Raw genomic sequence first — 18295 nt, 5'->3', positions numbered from 1 at the left:
GGGTGGACTGGCTTATAGGGAACTCTGGAGATTTCTCGGTAGGCCTTATTTTATTTCCACTTTTTCTCGTTGAAAAAGGGTGGGCTTGCTGAAAATGTGTGATGTGGGGCCACTATGAACATTATTTCCAGGGCCTCTTTTGGTTCCCAGTTCACCCCTGCCTCCAAAATCAAAGCACACTCCTGGTGTCCTCCCCATGACACTTCACACAACGCCAACACCATCGTCCCAAGTGCGGCAGATACAGCACTGTAAGATCAAAATGATTTGCCCTGGATCACCCAATTAAGTTTGCACTTTAGACACTTGACTCTCCACTCTACCTGCTGCAAATACTTGTTAATCTATGGCTTCAACAAATTAAGCAAACTGAGTTTGCCTAGAGCTTTATTTCCCCCATCCTAGATGGAAAACTACATATACCACAGTGCAAAGTAAAACACACCAGCCACGCCTCTTATGGCACCTTACACTGCAAGCCCTGAGCAGTGTCTCCCCGCCTATGTGTATTGCAAGGTTGCTATGCAGCGGTTGCCGGTGGGTGGTAACCAGGAAGCTAACTTCATCAAACGTGCAGATTCACTGAAACTGTGGGGATTTGAGCCTGCAGCACCCAGGGCTACCAATTCCCTTCCTGAAATGTGCAGCCAGGCCGGGGTTTGAAGGCGGCCTCTCCATTAAGGTGCGTTCACGGGTTGCTTTTAATTTCCGCCCGCTACAAACGTCGGCTTCACGTCCAACAGTTCCATGCTGGACTTAGCTCAGATGCACCGCGAGTTATAGGCATATCCGGACAAGGAGTAGAATATCACTAACTGCTGCATGGGATTGGGCTGGTCTCCGGCTTTGAAAGCTATTTCCCACTGCTAATGAATGACTGGGTGCTCACGTACATGTTTGTCATAAGCGTATTTGTTTTTATGATCTTGATTATACTAATTATAGCTTGCAACTATTTTCTTGTCATGTGGTATTTTTTTAAAAAAAAATTATGCTTTAGGGAAAGTACGTCTTTCATTCGTACATAAGTGGCCTCGTGACATGCGTGGTCGAGACTGTCCCTTGTTTTGCCAAAAATGCCCTGTAGGCTCTGACTTGTACCTTTACTTTTATTTGAAAAAATCAAGCAACGCGCTGTTTGTTGATTGGCAAACTCAGACAGGTGAAGTTGTCACTCAGGACACGGTGGTCAAAATGAGAGGTATGTTTATTAGAAGAAAAAATACACTGTCAGAATAGGTAAGGGTTGTCACAAATAAATTAAAAGGCATACTGCCAATGAATTAATTGGTATTTTTTTTCTAAAAATGCATTCACCACTGTATTCCAGGTTGTCAAATGCAACTGCAGAATTACCATCCAAACAAATAAGCAAAACCGAAAGTAAAAATTGATACACGCGACACACCTTACCTTTCAAAAACAGAAATGTTTCCTGTTAACCCTTTCCTGCTCAGAGGCCCAGTCGGGATTGTCTAACAAGTGGGGCCTAAAGCTAAAGAAGCTAATGTAGTTGGGCCCACTGCAGTGACATTAACATCTGTAAATGCCGCCAAAGTGGTTCAGAGTGGCAGCCTCTAACAGGCCTTTAGGGCAATAGGCCCATAGCTGAACCTAAAACACAACATGCGGGTGTGGGCCAGTTTTTGGACCAATTCGGGATAGTTTGATGAGTTAATTCACTCGGCGGCTAGTAGTTTTGACCAGTGTTGCTGAATAAATATTCTTAAAAATGTACAATTTGCATCACACTATCAAAAAACTCCACTGTCTATTCAAACAGTGTCACAAAAGGAATGAATAACCATTTGCAAATGTGGGCCACTTTTTCATTGGTGCCTAAGACAATTTTATGGCCGAGTCCGACCCTGCAGAGTGGCCCTTTACAGATTTTAGGTGGGCCTTGCCCACTCAGGCCCTACCCTGTCTATGCCTCTGTTCCTGCTCTACTTCCCTGCTGCGTTATCCACGTATATTGATTTTTTTGTAAAGCTGTTGTTACTCCAAATGTGACTTTTGTTTGCTTTCTTCGGTTCGATGCGGCAGGACAGGGAGATTTGGCTGATGTGGTCCTGCACATGCTGTGAGACCCACTCCAAGAGCTCCAAGACCGGATGTGCCCAATCAGGTTCCACTCTGCCAGCATAGGGAGGTTTGGTGCAGAATGGCAGGTCCTGCTCCTCAAGGCATCTCTCGGCCCTGCATTTCCTTTTCCCTCACCGCCATCTGGGATTAACAGCGTGTAACCCAATCCTCCATCTTTTGGCGCCAGGGGGACAGAAAGTAGGGCGTGGCAGGAGGCTCGGGGCGGAGTGGGCAAGGGGGGCTGCCCCCTAAACTCTCCCACGTTCTTCCACTGCTTGCACTCCCACTGCTTGCACTCCCCTCCTTGTGCTAGAAATGGCATTCTTGCGTGTGCTGGATTCATTCATGTGCCATATATTACATCTTGGAGGTATGTCCTCATTCGCAATTCTTTTTTAATAAACCTGAACATCTGGTTTGACCAGTATATTTCTCTCCACCCACACATTTAGTAGTGGTGATCCCGTTCCATTTTGTTTTTTTCTAGAGCATTTTAGCTAACAATAAATGCATATCGGCGCTCACTAATTAATACTGGTTCCTGAGGTATGTGCCAAGCTGTGTACTCCGTTTAAATTATTTTATATGATTAAGAATGGACACAATATTTAGTAGGAGCACTTCATTATGTATTCCTGTCTCCATCATTTAGATTAACATTTCAGTGGCTTCTGACATCCATTTGCTGGGTGTTTTGACTAAATCACCCCCCAAAGAACTATGGAATGACAATTAACAGTTGAATAATCTCCTTTGCTGCATTCTGGTGAGTTACAGCCTTTTTAGTGTTCCTGTTTAGATATCTCCCAACTAGCTAGTTTTCTAATTAGGCATTGTCTCTCTTTTTACCAAGGCCTTCCGGTCCTGAGGAAGGCGATTTAGATTGAGCTCATCAATGCGTTTTGTGTTGCCTTATTCTGGCCCACCTTGACATTAAGATTCCTACTTGTCTCAGGAAGATAGCTCAGCTGCAACCTGCTCGCCTTGGAAGCAAGATGACACAGTCCCCGGGTCCACGCATAGAAACCTCTCTGTATTAAGCGCGTTATAAATATCATATCATATCATATCTGCTTGGTAGTGTCGACCCTGGTCTTTCTCTAGATAGCTTCTGGGCACAGATGTGCCCTATGCTTTTGCCAAGGAGTCTGATAAAAGGTTGGTCTGCTGGGATGGAATTACGCACATCATTTAATTATTAATACAAAATAAAAACGGGGCTTGTATACCCTTGCCAGATGCCAATCAGGGGTATGCAACCTTTAGCCCGCCAGATGTTTTGGACTACAACTCCCTTCATCCCTAACCTGCATAGTCAATACCCAGATATCATGGACATTGTAGTCCAAAACATATGGAAAGCCAAAGGTTGCAGACGCCTGACACATATATTCATAAGATCAGCAGGGCTCCCTTACAGTAACACTCGACCTCTCCACAGCATTTGACACATTTGACTGCAAGATTATCCTGGATCATTTATCCTCCGTGGCTGAAGTACCTTCCTCAGCATTGTAATGGTTTCCCACCTTTCTGTCCAACAGAATGTGTTCTGAGATCAGGAATAACCCATCTACACCATACATCTAAGCCACTTTTGGTGTATTACAGGGATCTCCTCTCTATCCAGTTTTATTTAACATATGCCAAACCCCTGCACCGTCTCTGGACACAACTGGCTTTTGGTTTCCAATGGTATGCCCCTGCACTTGCGCGATCTGAATGACACCTGGCCTAGTAGGATCGCTGTCTGTCTTCCCTCTGTTCCCCACCCTTGCCTCGTCGTGCCTTGAAACACCCGTGTACAGGCGCGTTATAAATGCCATATGATATGATATGCCAATGAAACACAGCGACATTAAACTGTCCCAGGATTAACTGCATTTTATGGCCTTTAACTGGATTAGCCTAGATACCATCAGAACCTAAGCTCATTAGTATCAGAACTAAACTTAATGTTGGAAAAGTCCGAGGTCTGCCACTCACTAATTACCAGTCCTATTGTTTCTCTTCCCATTCTACCAGAAATTAAATCTCTTATTAGTGTTTTGTTCGATTCTTTTCTAGAAATGTCTGCCAAGTCATTTTTTTAATAAATTAATCTACATACTATTTGCATAATTTCAGAAAAGTCACCTCTTTCTCTCCAGTAAATCATGTTAGCTCTTATTTCCTGCACTGTTGTCGGGCGAAACTTGGCTAATGAGTAGGTGTTCACAGTGCATATGTCATCTGCACTCTTTACAAAATTAGGCAGTCCACATTGTGCAAATGTGCCTCTTCTTGCTTCATCATGCCCGCAGCTTCAAAATGTGCATTAGCTACCAATACAAGCCTGGATTTAATTTAAAATATTTCGTTGTGGTTCATTCCATACATGCACCAGGGGAGTCCTAGTTATTTGAGGGCTACTATTGCTCCATATGGCCCAGTCCATCTGTTGAGGTGCAAGGGGGCTTTCCTACTGTTATTCACAAGATCCAAATTGAACTCGGCGCATCACCGTTCCATTTGCTGTAATAGGGTCTCATTTTTGGAATAAGCTTCGCTTTCAGCTTAGATGTACTCCTGGCATTGGACTTTTTTACAAGCACCTTCAGTTCTAGCTGTACCAGAGGCATTGCTCGTGAGGGCTGAAAGGGGCTATAGCACATGGTCTTTTGGTTTTTACCCCGGATAGAAGCTCAGGGACTGCAACCAAAAGGCTACAGCTAGCCCCGAATCCCGCCAGTCCCAACATTAGCTTAGCCCTTGATCTTTTCCAGACCTAGCAACACCCCTGATCTGTACCATACTGCTTTCCTTTAGCTCCTACTGGGACCGGCTGCATTGGAAACTTGTCAGTGCCTCAGCACTATAAATCAACATGGCGCTGCCCTCACCTTTGAGTGCATGTTGGCCTGCACTACTAGCTATTAACTTGCCTTCTCACCATATTACCTGTCTTTATCCTAACTGCTTGCATTGTTCTGCTGCCTCACTCTTCACTAGCCGCCCTCCTAATCTCAGCCATAACTCATTACCAACGCCAGAAAAACCATCTTTGTACCACTTGGCAATTGCCTGCTACGCTCAATTGTTAGGCTTCTTTACCCCTATTTTTGAAAATAAAATCTAGGTGCTCTCTTATTACTGTATGTGTTTAAATGTTAGGCCTCCACCTTCATTTTTGAAGCCAAATCTGTTTTCTTTGCAACTTCTGCTATATTAAAAAAATGATCTAGGCCTTTTTACCTCTATTTCGAAATTTAAATCTGGGTGTTCCGTTACTACTGTGATTCGTTTTCCCTTCTGTAAAGGGAAGGGCCTAGGGAACTATCCCCTTAATCTTCAGTGGAGCATTTGCTACACTAAAAACAATGGAAAAAGAAGAATAAGCCCAGTTTTTAAAAAAAGCCTAGTTAGGGTCGAAACACGTGTAAACATATGGCTATCGTAACAGAGGACATTTATGATTCATGAAGTGTCCGATGTATTGATCACAGTGAACACCCATTGACTTTGGAGTGTCTGGTGCATCCTCTGGGATATATTACTCTGGACTCAATATTTTACTAAGGATTGGGTATGCCTTAAGGTACCTAAGGTACCCATGAGGAGAGAGACACAACGTTACACCTTATTTACTCAAGACTAGGGTGCAGAGTGACTCAACATACCCAAGTTTCTCCAAATAGGGATTTGTTTAAAAGTTAGGCTTCCACCTTATAGTGAAGACAAATCTTTGTGCATTGTAACTGCAGTTATAATACAAATCTAGGCCCCTTTTACCTCTAATTTGAAATTCAAATCTGGGAGTTCTGACACTGCTTGATGTGTTTGAAAGTTAGGCCTTTAGCTAATTCTATAAGCCAACGCTTGTCCTTGCCTATAGAAAAGTAAGATCTGCTAACTGATGCTTGTGTTAAAAAGTCTGCTTTTTCTTCATCTTTGTAAAAGTCAAATTTGAGTGCTCCTACCATTGCTGCTGTATTTAACTTGTACCCCCATCGCTCTTGCTTGTTTCTGTTCCCACCTCCAATGATTGTGCTCCTCTGCTATAAGCTGTAATCCCTTGCCTCACCCTTTCACTCTTGGCCTGATCCTTACTTTGCAATGCAGCTAGTTTGGTTGTGCTCTGCTGCTCCCCCTCTTTCTCCCCCCTTCTCCTCAATGGTCCTCTCAATCCCCCTATCTTCTGTAACTGCTTCTCTATCGCCTATCCTATCCCTCTGTCTAAGACCGGAATGAAAATGTTCTAGAAGGAACTCTTGATCTCCAACCCTGGCCGGCCCTATTGCTGACAACATGTCAATGCTTCTTCCAGGCAGACCCTCGCCGACATCCTCTTTGTTGTTTCCTCTCCAGACCGCTGGGTTACCCACATGGTCTCTGTACTCTGTACTCCTCTTTCCCTTACCACCCTATTAATGGTGGCACCCGTTGGGTGGTACTCTTGGCATCCTTCATTTCCTCAAGGGTCCTCATTAATGTCTATCAGAATGGCACAGTCCTTGTCCAGGGGTCTCAGCCCAACCTCCTCCTTGATAGGCTTCTCCCGTCCCTCAACATCTTCCTCCTCCATTCTCCTGCTTATCCTCATTCTGCCATCCCTCTAGCTCCTCTGCCATCTCCAACGGGTGTACCATACTCCTGTATCCCTCCTCGGAAGACCTTCAAATGTGCAACCTGCTCCACCTGGCTACCATCAACTCTAGATCTGCCGTCAAAACACTTGTCTGACATCTGCCACCTTCTTTAGGACCTTGACCTATACGTCCTTGCTATCCGAGAGACATGGTTCACGAATAGATCTATATTTCAACAAAAGAATTTTGATATTGAAGCATTCAAAACTAAGTTAGAAGCCCACATGAAAGAAATGCAGACATTCAAAGCGGAATCTAGCTCAGAAAGAATAAAAAGATTGAAAAAAGATCTAACGAACTTCACGCATGAAAAGGCCTTCCAATATGTCACTAAAGACTATAACTTTGGAGCACCTACAGGCGGTCAGAGACCAAACCGTCGGGTGAGGTTCAGTAACACATCGTACAGCTCGAGTGAAGAAGAAGGCACACCAGGTGAAGATGAAGAAACCAACAACACTGGACAAAGAGGAAGAAAGAAGAATACCTCTATGCAAAGAGGTCGGAATACAGGAGCAAGGAATGGGTCAAGACGCCCACCTTTTTTAGGCAGAGGGAACAGTCGGCAGGAATGGCAAACAGACCGCATGCAGACACGCAGCCACCGGGGTTGGTAGTGAATTTGTCCAGCGTAACCTTAACCAAGGATGAAGAACGATGTCTCAACAAAGGCCTGAATTTTGTGATATCTAAATATCACAACCCTTTTGAATTTAGGATGGAGTTTAGTACATTCATGCGCAAAGTACATCTAAGAAAATTTCTTTGAGAATCAACCAGCGAGTCTACAGATTAATTACAGCGGGTTAAGAAATCCCTCGACTTGGTGTCCACCGCATCATACACATTCCCCAGAATCAGTGGTTTTTGAAAAGAAGGTCTTACATGACCTAAAGAAACTTGAAAACAAAGGCATTCCCAAGAACTCCAATTTAAGTCAACAAGAAATCGCCATATTACGAAGTCTGGGAAAAAATGAGAAAATCGTTATTCGCCAGGCCGACAAAGGAGGGGCGATAGTCCTTTTGAATAAGGAAGACTATATTGAAGAATGTCATAGACTATTGTCAGATAACATCAGCTACTGCAAAATTGACCAAGATCCTAGCCCTATTATTAGTAAAATGATAAAGGAGAAAGTGGATAAAGCAGTCGAATTGAAACAGATTAGCAAACAGGAAGGAGAATACTTAACAAAAGAGACAGCAAGAACTCCTGTTTTTTACATCTTGCCCAAAATCCACAAAGATCTGGTGAGACCCCCTGGCAGACCCATTGTGTCAGGGGTTAATTCAATTTTGGAACCCTTATCGAAATTTGTAGATTTTTATTTACGCCCCTTCGTAATGAAAATGAAAAGCTATGTTCAAGATACCAGAGATGCCATTGGGAAAATTGAAGGACTGCCATTTGACCAGACCAAAGACATACTTATCTGCCTGGATATTCAATCTCTCTATACGAACATCCCACAAGGAGCCACTCTTGAAGTGGTAGAAGAGACTTTGCTCCAACGTGAGGACAATCATCCTGTGAGTAATGCCTTCATCTTATGGTGTGCGGAAACAGCTCTGACTAATAACTTTTTTCAATTCATGGGTCAATTCTATCTGCAGGTAGAGGGCACAGCCATGTGTGCTGCCATGGCTCCTAATTTGGCTAATTTGTATGTAGACATGGTAGAACAAACAGTGATTTATTCGGAAATTAATCCTTTCAAGCAACAAATAACTGAACGGTTAAGATACATCGATGATGTGTTCATGTTATGGCATGGCTCAATAGATGAAGCTAATAATTTCCTTATTTGGCTTAATAACCAGAATAGATACCTGAAATTTACAGCTACCATGAACTCCACAGGGGTAAATTATCTAGATTTAACAATTTACCAACAGAATAACCAACTATGGGTGAAACCGTTTGTCAAGAGCACCGATAAAAATGCGTTACTGCATTACAGGAGTCATCACGCGAAACATGTCCGGGACAATCTGCCCTTTGGGCAGTTTCTACGGCTGAAGCGTAACAGTAGCACCAATCATGATTATGAAACAGGCGCTAATATACTAATGGACACACTGATTGAAAGGGGTTACCCTACCTAGGTCGTGAGACAATCTGCCAAACGAGCTTTTAACAACAATCGGGAAGCCCTTCTTGAAAGGAAAAAGAAAAACACTGCCAATCGTGACACCCCATTGGTGTTTGTTAATACCTTTAGCAACATGTCCTATAAAGTTAAGAACATTATATGCAAAAATTGGAAAAAGACTATGAATAGCCCAGTACCTTTGATAGCCTTTAAAAAGAGCACTAACATCCGTAATCTTGTCATGAAAAACGACATACACAAGGTGGTCAATCATGAGAGCGCCCAAAGTACATTGTGGGGTTTGCCCCGTGTGATGGGACATCATCCGTGTGGAGAATGTGTTATGTGCCCTTTTACTAAGAAAATGACTTCTGTTGATTTGGGTTTAACCACAGAATGGTCTTTGAAAGAACATACTAATTGTAACACGGAGAATGTAATTTATTTGATTAAATGCCCATGTGACCTAATTTATATAGGCAAAACCAACAGAAAGTGCAAGACTTGTATGATCGAACACAGGAGCTGTTTGAAAAATCATATTGAGAAAGCTCCTCTAGTAAAACATTTCGATGAGAAAAGACACACATTCTCGGACTTCGAATGGTGTATCCTTAAAAAGATTAAAGGGAGAACCCAAGACAAAATCAATAGAAAATTGATCAATCTGGAACAGAAGCTGATTTTTCTCACCAATAGTCACATTACAGGATTAAATGAAAATATAGAGTGGCAGAACATTAGATAAGAGAGTGTGATGGGACTCACGAAATCATTGGAGTGTTGCACTTTCTGGGGGTTTTCAACTGTGGGAGAATACCAACCTCTATATGCAGAAACAAATAACTATATATCTGTTGGTGAACTAATGATTGCATAAACCTCTTGATGGTGTAATTCATCGGTGATTGCTTCTATTGGGGCAAATCCTCTTTGAGAGAGATGACTCTGTGGTTTCTCTATGACCGTTGGACATGATCGGGTCAGGGGTTTTTCCCGCTGTAAGAGTGACTAATATCAGTCAGATGGTGGACTTATAGTTTTTCTGTGATGGTCTTTGGGTATAAAAACTCCGGTAAATTACCCTGTTTTTTCATTTGGTGTTACTAGTTTTGAGCCCCATATATACCTGTGATGCTGTTGTGGTAGGGACACTGTGGGCCCTTGGTTGTGTGAGATCCCCTTTTGTTTTGTTTTGTTTTTCCCGTAGCAATGGTTGCGGGGCAACCTCGCTATCACTAGGGATTTTTTGAGCCCGGCCCCATTTTTTACATGAAGGGTGCGTGATGACGTTTTACTTCACCGCGCGATGACTAGCATGGTGACGTCAGCACGGTACGCCACTTACTTGTTATGAGGATTTGTGGTCGGTTGGTGGTAGAACTGATGGTGGACGTGGCCGCCGGCCCCTGTTCTCGAACTTCTATTCGTGGCTGCCTACTAGGAGCGGATCCACCTAATTGAATTACTCAAGTGGGGATACTCCTTGATATTTTGCTGATTCAGCATTGTATTATTACAGAGCGAGAGGTTCACATCCGTTAAGAGGAAGAGGCCGTATCCAGATAGTACTCCGATCAAAACATATTTGTTGGCTCACAAAAGCCTTAGATAGGTAAGATTTTTTTGTTGAGTTGGAGGTGAGGAATAATGGATATTTGGTGGGTTAATGTAATCTATCTTCCTCCACCTGTTTTTCAGGCACTTGGAGGTCTAGAGGAATTGGAAAGGGTCCATGGGTGGTTACCACTACTGAGACTTGGTTGGATCTAGGAAAAATTCAGCTTCCACATCCCATGGTGAGCAAATTATATATTAGAACATCAAATTTTGGGTTGTATCAGTATCCAACCGATGATTGAGATGCTAAGATTTTTTTCTACTCAGGGGAAAAGAACAGCTATTATGAGTAAGAGAGCTCTACATTTTAGCGTTGGGGTAGGTATTTTGTAGGACTTGATGCTGAATCCCTATTGCTTCTGCAGTGAAGAGCCATAAATGGGTTGGCTTTTGAGGTCCAAGTTATATATTTCTTGAGATCTTAGACCAGGTATATGAATTACTATATCTTGGTACCCTATTGGTGATTAGGGCGTGGCTTTGGTGAGTAATTAAACCGATTATGCCGGTGTCAGTGATACATGTTTCTCTCTTTTTTCCTTAGAAATAGCAAGTTGTTGGTTGAATAGGAAGAATCTACCTGAAGCACAGGATTACCTCTGCCCCTGATGAATGTCCGGTTATTGAGAACACAGAGGACAGAAACTTATATAAGTTGGGCTGTGACACACAATGGGAAATGAGATCAATTAAAGGAGAGTTCCGGGACTTTTTTTTTATTGTCCCTACGGTTCGGCCATGTGTTTTTAAGCATAACTCGGTAGATCGTAGAAAACTTTCCTATGGACCTTACCCGACTTTTCGTCCATTAACGCACTCGAAATCAGCAGCCATTTTCTGATAATCCTATCATTTCCCCCCATCGCCCTGGCTCACCTGCTTTTGCGGCACTAAATCAAATCCCCCGCCCCTGAGCCTGACATCAGCAGACGCGTACCGCCCATTTCCCAACGCCAAAGCACGTTTCGTGTCAACAATCGCTGCGCCTCAGCTAATGAAGTGTCGCCATGGAAATGGCAGGACGCCTCTTTCCTCAATAAGTATAAACACACCGTTTCACAACACACAGCAGCAGATTTTCGATTCCATTCCTCTCTCTGTGTTACTTTGAGTATTCTGTGACTCGTTTCTGTGCTCTGGTCAGCTACCTTCGCCGCTTCTAGGCCTTGTGAACACCTGTACCATCTCTGTAAATTATTTTACTATCTTTACCACACAATGGCTACAATAATGCCGTATATGTACGAGCCCGAGTACACCGAGGAAGAACTACTGGAAAGGCAAGCACGCGAAAACGATGGGGATTCGGACGGCAGTTGGGAGGACCAGTCAACGGATGAAGATCCTGGACCATGTCGCATGGACGGCGTCTCCACCTGGTGCACGTGCAATCGGTGCGAGCTAATGCCAACTGAGGAGGAGAACTGCTGCTGCCGTGAAAATTCCGGGTGCTTGGCCTACATTTCAGAAGGCGAGCCAAGTCCGCAATGCATCACCGAGCTGCCAGAGTTCAGGGAAGCCTGCCTCTCACGGACCGTGTTGAGGATGATGATGGTGCTTATGCACGAACTTCGCGGCACTGTTCGTCCGCGTAATCCGAGTAACGAGTAAGTATACTCTGGTTTTGATGTCAGTGATGCCACTACTATGTCATGGTCGTCTCCCACATATAAAATTACATCTACATATCATTCGAATGCATGTAAACTGGTTCCATATTGTGCATTTTCTAGATAGAATTTTTTTCAAAGCAGAATGACATTTTTTACCTGAATCGACAGTGATAAGAAAGTTTTGTCATTTTAATACAGTTTGCATCTTTCATTTTCACAGGTGGTACAGGCTGGTGGCCTATCGTTGCTTCACTTGGTGGCTTCACGGGAGACTCGGACACCGCGTTCGGAGAGTAATACCTGCCTGTGCGGTACTTGCCATTAGACAACATTTCCCCAGCGACAGTGGACAATACCGCGGATTTTCCCTGGATGTGCTGCAACCGGAACTTTACAATGTGTAATGTTTATTATTTATGTTCAATTGAAATTAAGATCTAAAATAAAACCCAACATATATTTTAACAATGGTTGTTTTGATTTTTTAAATGAATCTAGTGTGTCTCCATTGAATAGTCTTCCTGTGCCTTGTCTTGTCACACCACATGTCTCCGGCCAGAATCCTCCCTCACGCTGGCCGCCCACCTTCAATCCACATAACCGTTGAACCCATATGCAGCAGACATACATATGTTATTTTGCGGGTTGGCATCAAGCCTCCCGGCCTTGCCTCCTCCCCCAAAAATACTTACCACACCACTTTGTTCAAGCGTTGGCAATAAAAGGCCGTTGGATTTTATTGATACAAAACATGGTTATAGGTAAATAATCAATATGGTTGATCATAATAAATCATCCTTTTGGGCACCGGGTACAGAGATGACCCCCTCTGGCCCGTGCCGCCTTGCCACCACAGGCCTGCCTGCTGCTGACTAACTGCCTAGGCATCCAGGGTCTCCAGGGTGAACTGCACCCATATATTCTCCTGGGAGGGTGAGGTATTTATAAACTCACCCCCCTGCCTTCCAAGTATTAGATCCTGCAGCCTGCCTCTTACATGCAGTTAGATGGCCTCTCCTTGGTGAGGCCCTGCGGCAAACGAGTCTTGTCTGCACGACCACCGCCCCAATCCACCCCCCCGCCCTATCAAAGGCAGTTCGCACCGGGGTACTTGCGCTGGCAAGTGGAGCTGTCAGGGGGCGATAAAGGCCAAGAGGTGCCAAAGACCATGTACACTTCAAAGTGGTCCATAGAGCATGGGTTGTTGTTCCCATGTCTACCTCCAGACCCCGTGTCTCCTGCCAAGCATCCCCCCTCACGCTGGACGGCCCCCTGCAATCCACATAAGTGTGTCTCCATTCACGAGTCTTCCTGTGTCTTGTCTGCACGACCACCGCCCCAATCCACCCCCCCGCCCTATCAAAGGCAGTTCGCACCGGGGTACTTGTGCTGGCAAGTGGAGCTGTCAGGGAGCGATAAAGGCCAAGAGGTGCCAAAGACCATGTACACTTCAAAGTGGTCTATAGAGCATGGGTTGTTGTTCCCATGTCTACCTCCAGACCCCGTGTCTCCTGCCAAGCATCCCCCCTCACGCTGGACGGCCCCCTGCAAACCGCATAATGCCACGACATATACACGTCATTCATTCACAAACACACCCCTGTTTCGAATTCTTTATAACCCACTTCATATTTCTAATGAGAACTACTTTGCGCTTTGCTAGTCAACCCGTGAAGGTGCTGGTTATCTGCTCTTCGTCTCTGTGAACTTCCGTGACCACTTCGAGGAAACTCGTCAGTTTGCAACCTGTGAACTGCTCCCTGTTCTACGACAAGAAACTACTCTGATCCCTTTGTTCGTCAAGGTAAGGCCATGTACCATAATCATTTTGCGTGCAATTTCTTTTCGTTCAAGACAGTACATGCAAGTAACTAGTCACATGTTCTGAGTTTAGTCAAATTATTTTTCAATTTTTTTAAAGTTATTCAAATACTTATCCGCATGTGAATAACGTGTATAGTTCCAAGAACCAAAACGAACCTTGCATTGAACCTTTTATGTGTCATTTAATTTTTTAACACATTGGTATTCATAGAGAATTGTTGATCTTTACTTTTCAGAACTTTCCACAATGCCTGCCTGTTCCATTGGCGGTTGCCCTTCGAAGACCCATAATAAATCTGAAGGTATTATAATGCATGTTTTCCCTAAGACAATAGATCAGATAAGAGAATGGGTCCGATATTGCGGATATCCACCGTCTGAGCTTGAAAGTAGAGTCCTAGAAGTCTTTGCGGACAAGAGGGGTGATCGATACCGCATCTGCAGCAGGCACTTTAGCTCAGACATGTACTCCACATCATTGCTAATAAAGAAGAACACACCGCGAGCGAGGCGAAAATTGCTCTCAACCGCTATTCCCACTCTATTCGTCCACATCCCTCCACTGGTGAGTCAAGTTTATGTATTTATCTCTCGGCCTTGCGGTAGTGTGTAGCATTAGCTAACAATAATTTCCCCATTTATGTATCCACTCAATATGAAGGCGGAAGATTCTCCATCCGTGTCGTTATTGCAGTCATCAGCCACTTCAAGCGCCTATCGGGTAATCTTACTTGGCTATTCTGCCACTGACTTGTTTTAGGCATGTAAATCAATAGTTTTAATTTATCGTGTAATTATTTTACCTAATGGTACACCCTTGTACTCGTCCTCTAGTCTTTGTTTTCAGTTATAATTATTGTTATCCAAAATAATGCAAGTACTGTCTTTCAGGGAGATGCTGAGGAGTCCAACGTATTGACGACTACCGTTGATGTCACTCAGATGCTCGAGGTACGTTTCAGGACAGTTCCATCGATGGAGATCATCAGATCTTGCATTCTTGTAGCGTGATTGTTACACACAATGTTTCTTTCGTTTTTAGCCATTGATATGTCCTTCTGTCGTCGCCCTCCTATGTGTCTTCTTTTTTCAATATTGTGTTCATTACTAATGAAAGTCCTATGTTTCAGGGAGTCGATGGAGCATTAGTCCAAGAAGAAGGGGGAGCGTGCAGTTACGGGTCGGCGCAACAGCTTGCAGAAGTGTGCACCGCAGTTACATCGTCCCTTGATGTTCTTATGCATTTCGAGGTATGGATACTGACAGTTCGATCAAGCGAAATCATATGACGTGATTACATCCGCTATACTTCCTTCTTTATTAACGCAAGTACTATGTTTCAGGGAGATGACGGAGCTTCTTCTACAAGAACATCACCCCTAGTAGTTGATGCAGATCTCTGGGTGGTGACACTTCCAACGATCGAGCAAATCGAATCATATTTACATATCCATTATTTATTTTAGACAACTGATCGTTTGTGCAGGTCTATTTAGATGAGCCGTTCACGCCTGCACAAAGTTTCTGTTCTTTTTATCAAAATAGAAAACCATACTAATGCAATTACTGTGTTTCAGGGAGTCACTGAAGCATCATCTTCAATAATATCATCAATGGAAGTCTATGAGGAGCCCGAGGTATGGATCTTGACAGTTCCATCTAACTAGATCAACAATGCGTGAATAATTGTCGTTTGAATGTTCTACACAAAGCGTTAATTCGTGTTTTGCTATTGAGATGTACGTGGGTATTGGTCCCCAAGTACATTTTGTGTTTTCGATATTATTATACATACTAATGAAAGTTCTATGTTTCAGGGAGTCGATGGAGCGTCAGTGCGTGATGGATGTGCTTATCAGGAAAATATAGTCGTTGCAGCGCAAGAGGAAGTGGAGACATGCACACACGAGTCGGAGCAACAGCGTCCTGATGTTGAAGTTCGAGGCAAGAAAGTTTCAAAGAAAAGAAAGCAAAAGAAGGTTAGTGTCCTGGTCACTATATTATGTTGTTTTTCACTGTTAATAGTTCAATACTGTAAGTTGTGTTTAAACTGAACATCCCTTTTCCAATCTGTCCTTTAGTTGCGAGTGGGTGTACGAACTAGATCTACACAGACAGTGAAGCGAACGAGAGATGTTGCTTGTCAAACCTTTTTGGCAGGGACTTGAGACTGGAGATGCATCGTGCCAATGGGAAGAATATGAAGTGATTGACAACGGAGCTATACCACCACCAGCCATTGATAGTGAATGTCCTCCTGGTAGTTCGGATGCAGTCGGAGATCAATTCACAGAATCCACACCCGCGAAAACTAAGACCGCGAGAAAGTTGAAGAAATTGTTTTATTCACCCATCGCCGGAGAAGGAACAGATGTTGCAATGGAAGAGAATGAAGTGGACGACAATGAAACACCATCAATATCACTGAACATAGCGGAAGACGATATCAGAGATTCTACCTTTCATGTGAGTGACATGTCCTCAACGTTACAGGCCGAACCAGCTGGGATGCAGAGTGACAGTATAAGGAAAGAGGCCAAATTCATTGTATTCGATAGTTGTTTGATTGATATTATTATTCGGATGAAATGTGGGCATTCGGTTGGTGGGGAAGTATGTGGGGAGCCATTGATTAATGTGACTCGTGCAATTCGAGGCACTAACCTTAAAATACATGCCACCTGTACAAAATATCATGCTTTCTCATGGTCTGCACAACCTATGCTGGGACAACTGCCAGCAGGCAATCTACTTTGTGCAGCGGCTGCACTTTTTAGTGGTTCAAGTTTTAAAAAATTAGAGTCTTTCTTTCAGTTTGTGGGAATCCATTTCATTGCGAAAACTCAGTTCTACAAATACCAAACCGATTATCTATTTCCAGCCATTAGCGAAGCTTGGAGAATGGAAAAAATGTCTATTGATAGTACATTCGCAGGCAAACGGTTCAGGCTAGCCGGTGATGGACAGTGCGACAGCCCAGGATTTTCAGCCAAGTACTGCACCTACCACTTTCAGGACATGGAAAGTAAGAAAATTGTGAGTTCGGTGGTCGTGCAGGTGTCACAAAGTACATCCTCAGTGGCCATGGAGAAAGTTGGCTTTGTAGCATCATTGCAAGAACTACAATCGCGGGGAATGGTGATCGACCTGATAGCCACGGACCGACACGTTTCAATTGCCAAGACAATGAGAGAAGAGTACAAAAATATAAATCACCAATTTGACGTTTGGCATCTTGCAAAAACAATCAATAAAAAATTGTCGGCTGCAGGTAAAAAAAAAGATATGCAAGGTATTTCACAGTGGTCCAAGTCAATCAGCAACCATCTTTGGTGGAGCTCAAAAACATGTGGAGGGTCGTTGGAAATTCTACTGGAAAAATGGCGGTCAGTAATGCTACACTGTACAAACGTTCACCGATGGAACACGAACCAACATTTCCACAATTGTGAACATGGCCATTTGTCCACAGAGGAGGCACGGAAGAAGAAGTGGTTGATTCCTTCATCACCCACTCACAAAGCCATTGAAAAGATTGTATTTGATAAAACTATAACAAAAGCTTTGAGGGGACTCACGGAATTCTACCACACAGGAGATTTGGAGGTGTTCCACAATATGTGCCTAAAGTACAGGCCAAAACGATTGCATTTTGGCATGGAAGGCATGATAAATCGGACTCTTTTAGCGGTCTTGGCACATAACCATAATGTTGGCCGTCAACAAAGTAGGACGACCGGAACTTTAGGGACGCTTCGCTACAATAAGGCCTTCACTAAAAGAAGTAAACAATGGGTGATCAAACCAGTGTTTGAGGATATGCAATATGAGTTTATTGAGAGACTTATTGTTGACGTCCTAGATAGGCACATAAATGGAGTTGTGAACGAACCTGTGCAGGGGACAACTGCATTGCCACCCAACATTGCCTCTGTTCCATGTCCACCTAAAGAAGAGCTCATTGAGAAATACACATCACGGTTTAAATGATTGTAATTTGATTGTCTGTTCTCTCGAGTCTCCTCATGTCGCAGGCCCATTGAATATGTGTATCTATCCAACCTTGTTCATTTGCGCATTAAATTAAACCAAACAGTAATATAAATCATTTTTCAAAAAATATAGAATGTCTCCGTATTTATGGTTCTGTGGGGCTGCAAAGCACGCAGACAAAATGCAAAGATGGAGTGTAAATTTCAAGTCCTGTGAGATGGCCTTACACTGAATGTAGCTAACTAGGAATGTGTGCTCGTTCAAAGTGAAGGTCAGCTGCTTTGATTTTTTCTCGGGTGCCAGAATGGCCCACGACTCAGTATAAGGTTCTATTGTTATTTGACCTTGACAGGCCGGGACCACGTAAGAAACGATAATGAATATAATTTCAGAAACGAAAGCCATTTCATGTTCGTTCATTAGAAGAAATAACGTCG

At 43.5% G+C, this 18295-nt stretch overlaps 2 protein-coding genes across 2 annotated transcripts in view; one reads left to right on the top strand and one right to left on the bottom strand.

The window, feature by feature from the left end:
• SC5D (sterol-C5-desaturase) overlaps positions 1–18295 on the bottom strand; it is a 220354-nt gene that overhangs the window by 76548 nt on the left and 125511 nt on the right. The window lies entirely within an intron of this gene.
• Positions 562–18295, top strand: part of LOC138487766 (uncharacterized) — a 263072-nt gene continuing 245338 nt past the window's right edge. The window contains exon 1 of the mRNA XM_069614315.1: positions 562–682. The gene's annotated coding sequence lies outside the window, so the exon portion shown is untranslated. The remainder of the gene's footprint in view (positions 683–18295) is intronic.

The sequence above is a fragment of the Ambystoma mexicanum genome, chromosome 9, assembly GCF_040938575.1.
Source record: "Ambystoma mexicanum isolate Mex_15411 chromosome 9, UKY_AmexF1_1, whole genome shotgun sequence".
Taxonomy (NCBI): domain Eukaryota; kingdom Metazoa; phylum Chordata; class Amphibia; order Caudata; family Ambystomatidae; genus Ambystoma; species Ambystoma mexicanum.
This window is presented reverse-complemented; position numbering and strand designations above follow the sequence as displayed.